The sequence below is a fragment of the Pinus tabuliformis genome, chromosome 2_2 (assembly GCF_031772625.1).
Source record: "Pinus tabuliformis cultivar Carrire ecotype Pingquan chromosome 2_2, CPIR1, whole genome shotgun sequence".
Classification (NCBI taxonomy): Eukaryota; Viridiplantae; Streptophyta; class Pinopsida; order Pinales; family Pinaceae; genus Pinus; species Pinus tabuliformis.
The window spans coordinates 468,918,282-468,925,801 of NC_142300.1; positions in this window are offsets into that span (position 1 = coordinate 468,918,282).

The following is a 7,520-nucleotide window of genomic DNA, read 5'->3' on the forward strand; positions in this document are numbered from 1 at the left end:
TATGCTCGCACTCGAAGATCATTTTTTTGGACAGGCATGAAAAAGGACATTCTTACTTTTGTAGCTGAATGCGACATCTGTCAGCGCCACAAAGGAGAAACAGTCAAATCCCCAGGCACATTACAGCCATTGCCCATCTCGGCCTCAATCTGGACGGAGGTTTCTATGGATTTCATTACAGGTCTTCCAAAGTCAGGAAACAAGTCAGTCATCATGGTGGTTGTGGACAGACTTTCTAAGTATGCTCATTTTTTCACCCTACCCCACCCTTTTACACCGACTTTGGTCGCTCAATCTTTCATGGATCAGATCTTCAAATTGCATGACATGCCCACTTCCATTGTGTCTGATCATGACCTCGTCTTCACTAGTAACTTTTGGCAGGAACTCTTCCGGCTACAAGGCACCCAACTACAACTCAGTATTTCCTATCATCCACAAACTAATGGTCAAATTGAAGTAGTCAACAAATGTCTAGAAACCTACCTTAGGTGTTTCACTTCAGAAAAGCAACATCTCTAGGTACAGTGGTTACCTCTAGCTGAATGGTGGTATAACACCAACTATCATGCCACCACAAAAATGACTCCATATGAAGCAGTTTATGGTCAACTCCCTCCTTCCCCTACTTCTTATATCAAGGGATGCTCAAAGGTACAAGCAGTGGATCAACTCCTACAGAACTGCACAACCATGCTGGCCCACCTTAGAGAGAATCTTCATCAAGCTCAAAAATGCATGAAGGAACATGTAGATCAACATCGTTCAGAATGCCAATTTCAAGAAGGGGATCAGGTATTTTTGAGGCTGAAACCATATAAGCAAACATCACTCAAAGACAAGGGTTGTCAGAAACTATCTCCAAAATTCTACGGATCGTATCAAGTACTACAGCGCATTGGAGAAGTTGCCTACAAGCTAGCTTTTCCACCCACTGCAAAAATTCATCCAGTTTTCCATGTCTCATGCCTCAAGAAAGTGATTGGGAACAATTGCAGAATTCAAACCAGTCTACCTAAACTGGATGAAGAAGGGTCAATCTGGCTCCAACTTGAATAGGTTCTTGACACACGAGAATGGCACCTGTGTGGCCGCAGGATCAAGGAAGTCCTCTTCAAGTGGAAAGACACCGCTCCAGAAGATGCAACCTGGGAACTAGCCACTATTCTTCAGTAGTTTCCATAGCTTCAGCCTTGAGGACAAGGCTATTCTTATGGGGGAGGGCATGTTAGGGTCCCACCCTAACCCCCTTATTTATTTAATAGGATCGAGTCATAGTTATAGTTAAGTAAAGAGTCAATAAAGCCCATATTAATAATTGTAAGTGGTTAACCCGCATTTAATGAAGGGACCACAGTTAGTTGCAAATAGGCCATGGTATTAGATAGATGGTATTAATAAGAACCATGGTATTGCCCCATGGTATTGCATATATGAATCCTATATAAAGGATAGAGACTCCCCTTGAGGAGCGTCATGTCTTATTTTGTATTGAGCTCAGCTCTATTGGAGGTCGCCCCCTCGAAGAGGCAAGTGAACATTGCTTTCTGAATAATAAAATACTTGTTGTTATTTCTCATTGTTCTATGTTATGGGTATATTTCTTCGCATATTTGGTATTCTAGTATCGTCTTGTAGGTTAAGAGCATAACAACATATATCCCTAGATATTACCCTTCAAAAATCATCCCCCCTGCCCAAAACCCTTTTCCCTAGTGTGAAACCCATTCCCCATCACAAATATTGCTTTCCCCCTTATTAATTTCCCTTTTCCCCCTTAAAAACCCACAGAAACCCTTTATCCTAAGTTTTTCCTAAAGTCTCGCTTATAAATTACCCATGTTATAAATTCCCTGACACCCTTTTTAAACCACCAACCCTTGGTGCAGTTAAAATATCTCACCATATAACCCATGGTCCCATCCTTATTAACCCTCTGCTTATATTAAATCCTGACATTATTCATTAATTAATTACAATTATTTGTAATTAAACCTCGGGCCCCTCCATCCACTCTCTCAACTTGGTCTGTTCAACTTCAATGCGTGATATACCTCCGATCTCCCATCCTTAGATCCAACGGGGCACAACCATATCGCGCGGATTCATCATCCGACTGTTAACAGCCCAAGAGCACGCGAGATTTGTGGTTTTGGCCGAGCGCTATTTGGCTACGTGGCGGCACCATGTTATATCGTGTGCTCGCGAAAAGTACTGCCCTCCATCCAAAAATGGTGCAATATGGATAAAAACCACCACCCCAACTAAAGGCAAAATTGCCCATTGTTCATTGCCCAAATTTCGTGCCAAAATGTAACCGTTATCGGTTAAAAGGCCGAAAAAGCCCCAATTCACTCTTTTCGTTTATTTTCGCTGTAAACCTTTGCTAAGCCATTTGTGACACCCTGAACCTCTGTGCGACCAATTTGACCACCTTTTTCCGCATGAAGACGTTGCAGACACCAAATTGAAGTAGCAAATATCCAGTTCAAACCTCAGTACCCCTGCAGCTACCATAAAACCCCATATGTGCACCAAATCACCAATTTCCAGGTATTCTTGGAAAAAACCAGAATGACCTTGTGAATTTGAAAAATGCATAGTAATTATTGAATGGTTAATTAATTAAATTAATTAAGAAACCTTCCTAAATTGAAGAAAGACTTGCTGTGCATCCAAAGCCTTTTTTATAGATTGAAATTACCCTCCCACTGTCCAAAGCTTCTAAATCTCACTCCCAAAAGCCATAGAAAGACTAATTCAGTTGAATTAACCCAATTATGGATTCCCAAACTTCTTTGGATGTAATACCCCTGCAAACCCCTCACTTGGATATTGACCACCTTGCCTTAGCCGACATAGAATTTCAAATCAAGGACAATGCTTCCCCTACCTACCTACTAAAACTCCACTGCTGGAGTAAAGACAAGTTTTTAAACCAGAATGATGACATTCACCTTTGGGAGTCAATTTTTCCCAAGTATTATTTCCCACAAGTACACCAATTCCCAGAAATCATCCATTTCTGCCAAGTTTGCTATATTCCGAGTCAAAGAGCCATTGTCACCCCTAACCAGGAAGTTTTATTCACCATTACTGCAGAATCCATTAATCAAATGCTACAAATCCAACCAAGCCCAAATGAGAGAAGGCTTACTTTACCTCTATACCAAGCTAGACCTTCCCAAGATGGCCCAAATTTTTCAAACTTTCATCATAGAGGAGTCTCATACTCCTACAGATAGTCCTCCATATGCTGCCACCATTTTCTCTGAGAGAGGTGGACAAATTATTATCATGCTCTCTTGCATTTTAGGGTAAACCTCTCATGAACATGTGGATGAGGTTTTTCTTGCTTTCCTTTCCATCTTTTGCCTAGGAAAGCCTCCTCCTACAATTTATAACTATGCTCAGTTCATAGCAGACAGAATTCATGAACAATTCATTACACTACCAAATGAGAGAGTCATCAAATACTCTTCAGTTTTATTTCACATGTTCTTATATTATCAGTCAAACATGTTTCCAATCAACATTCAGAAGTTAGACACCAAAGGCAATCCAAGATCAGTCATCTATTGGACACCATTGATCCAAAAATACTCCACTGTTTCTTCCTATAAAGAGTTCATTGACTCATTTGTGCATCCTATTATAAACATGCTAAGCAGTAGCTATTAGCCCAAGATCAGTTAGGATATTAAAAGAGTTTTACAGTTGGCAAAGAACAGTAGAGTGGGAGACTGGTATTTATACTAGGACCACACAGAGATAAGGATATATGGATGCCAACTAGCTCCCTATAAACTTCCCAAATACCTCCCCATGAGGATATTTGCATTAGAATACTTTAGGCAGATTATAAACTCTAATGAAGTCAATTTCCTATCAGCTAGGAAGAAGGCCCAATTCAAAATGAAAAATCAATTGGGCTCCTTTATTTGTAATACTAGGGAAGTTGGACCAGAGGCAGATAAGATTTTACAGCAGATGAATTTCAAGAATAGTTTTATGTGGCAATATGACCCTCATGGAGTCATAAATAAACTAAGGCTCAAAGTCAAATTGGGTCCTTTAATACATCATCCCAGGCCAGACATTGAGAGATTTTCCAACCAGTCAGAATGGTTGGAAAACACTTTGATAGATGTGGATAGTACTATAGTATATGTGGATAATACTTTGATAGATTTGGAAAAATAGATTGATACTAGTTCCTTTTTGCAGGTTCCAGCCCTAGAAGAATAGATGAATATTGCTTCCATCCTACAAACTCCAACAAATGAAGACAAGAATGTGAAAAGAACTAGGGAAGAAGGTTGTAGTTCAGCAATGGACACTACATATGACCAATTTTAGATCAGTTACAAGAAGAGGCCCAAGATTAATCTTGTAACTAAACAAGAAGACACCATTGACATAGTGGAAATCACTGACACTAAAACAATGGTTGGAAGGAATAAAGGCCCAGCAGCTTCACAAGAAACACACAAGTCTTCTACCTCAAACACCCAACATATTGAGAAACAACTTAGCATTGAGGTCTCTTCATCCAGCAAGCCTGTGGATAAAGAGAAAGATATTAAAGAGAAATACAAAGAAATTAAGTTGAAGAATGAGGCTTTCAAGGCTGAGACTTATGCCCAGTACTTCAAGCAGACACTTGCAAATCAAAACAGATTAACGTTAGCCTTTGACATTAAAATAGGTAAAATGCAAATGACATTCATGCAACCTACAGTCCAACAGCCAAGATCATCAGTGGACTATAAGAAAACAAATTTTGAGGTTTTGGCTAGGGATGTTCACCCTATTGGCCAAATCGAATTCCACAAACAGGTAGGTGAGATGATCTTTTCCACCATGACAAATAAAGTTATGAATGTGCACAAACTCCAAGGCTTACTAAATAATATCATTGCACAGTACAAGCGGGAAAAGGCCTCCTCACAAGGCAAGGACAAAAGAATCAAGTCGCTGGAAGACTTGGTGATTGAGCTTGGGTATAATCCCAATGATGTCAGAGTTGCTGAGAAACTAATAACGAAAAAGAATGAGGATATTGCTGCTTTGAAGAAGCAACAGAAACTACCTCATTCAGAGCATCCACAGACAAAGAAAGTCCTTGAAAGCCAAACTCAACAAGAGGAGATGATGGACCTCATCCTCCAATTAAATGATCAGTTAAAGGAAATGGAGAAGGAATTCGACAGTTTGACACAGTTAAAACAGGTCAGCCTTGAGACAGCCACTGCCACTGTCATTCCAACAATCACTACAACAGTTCCATCAACCTTGGCAACTTCATTGGCCCCCACAACACCACTGGCTACAACACTTCTAGCTGCAACAACATCTACATCAGCAACATGTTCCACAACAACAACATCTCAGCTAAGTGACGAGGCTAGCAAATTGGTCAAAGAAATGGAGGACATGTCCATTCAGACCATAGAGATAAATACACTTAAAGAAAAGATAACAAGTCTAGAGAACGAGAATAAACTTGCACAAATTATGCACAAGGATGAAGTTCAGAAGTCAACCAGGTTGACTGAAAGAATGAAGAGCTTGGAAAAAGAATTGACATTAAAGGAGCCACTTGGCCAAGCTAAAGAAAAACTATCGGCCAATATCATTGACTCTATCAATGATATTTGGCCATCTATACAAGTCATCTTTGAACAAAATGACTTAGTCAAAGAGGCTACAGAAGCAATTCAAAGAGTTAGGGCTGAACTTGGAGACATGCCAGAAGAAGCCACCAGAATAATCCACTTTCTTAACTCTAAGAACAACTATGAATTGCAGGAGTTGGACATAGCTAACAGGACTAGCACCATACTAGAAGTGAAAAAGGTGCTCACCAAGAGGAATTTGATGATGAACCTTGAGGACAAATGCCAAACCATGCAGATGACTATCGATAGGTTCATGGTAAAGTTTGATGTTTTAAGGCAGAAAGGTCTGCCAAATCCCTTGGTGATAAATGATAAATTAATGCCATAGGAAGACTACAATAGGAGAATCAGAGAGGTGGCAAGAGATCAAGCCAATAATTCCTCTATGAAGGGGATGCCTACATTAAAGGTTCTGTATCATACATTTGAGAAACTATTTTACCTCTAGCATGAGGTAAAACACATTTTTGTGAATAAACCTGCCTTTGCCAACACACAGAAGAAAATGAAATATACAGGAAAATGGTAAATATCAAATTACCAGATTTAGACACATGGGAAAAGTTAAATGACTTACTGTAAAAATGCACAGTAAAAGTGAAAATAGCACAGTGAAAGAAAAGTGACAGATTAGCCAGATTTAATAGCATCATGTGAAAGTGTATCAGTTGTAAGGGAAAAGTAAAAAGAGCATCCAACGTAGAAGACCAACAACAAAGGAGAATAAACAACAAAAGATCAAAGCATAAAGACAGCACAACCAAATAAGCAGGGACAATTTACATTAGTTGAATATCTGTCTCTATCTTCTTGTATGAAGATATTTCTTTTTCCTAGATTAATTCCCAAGACAGTTTGGTATATTTTTTAAACTATTTTTTGTATAAATACTTCATAATTCAAAATATGGTGGTGGATTGCTAGACATTTCTATAGTTGTATTGATCTGTAACCTGAGGGTTCACTGTACCAATTTTTCAAGTCAGCAGACTGGACTGAGTAATAAAGAGTTTGCATTACAAGATTCATGTGTTGAGCTACTTCGGTGAAGTATTTTCTTTGTCAAATTGTTTTTTTCTTATGTATTTCACAAACTTGCATGTTATCTAAATTGAATGAATTAACTGGAAATTTATTTCAAAATTTGTTTAACTACACTCTGTCTTGAATAGTTAATCATTTTAATCTTTTCTTCTGATATCCGGATCTGAGAATCCTTAATTTCTCTCCCAGCTTGGTTGACTTATTTCACTTCCTTCATTATTCAATTGACAAAACCATGAAAAAGAGGAGGATACCCAGATAAATCTATTAGGAATTAAAAATGAAGATGATCTTTTTCTTACTCAGGAAAAACAGGAAATGTACATGTTACAACAATTGAAATTATAATCTCGGGAGTCCTTTGACTACAAACAAGGCTATGAATATGCTATTTATGAAGTCCACAAATAGTATAGCCTTAGAAGCAAAAAAAATAATGAAATTACCACTAAGAAAACATTCTAGACCCAAACTAAAAAGATAACAGAAGCTCATGTGACCAAAGTTCTGCAAATTCTCCCTAGAGGAACTCAGGAGCCTTCCAACCCAAAAATTGTAGATATAAATTCAATTAAAACTCAAATTGAGACTGTTACTCAGACCATTCTAAATAAGAGAATTCAAAACAAAACTGCTAAAACACAAACTGAATTGCCAAATGCTGAAAAAGAAGATAAAACTACACATACCACATTTTCTAAGGAAGATCTCATACAATCAAGCAAAACTCAATTGCCATTTAACATTAAGACTGAGATAGCCAAATTGAAAATATCAGTTCCTTTGACCGAGCTA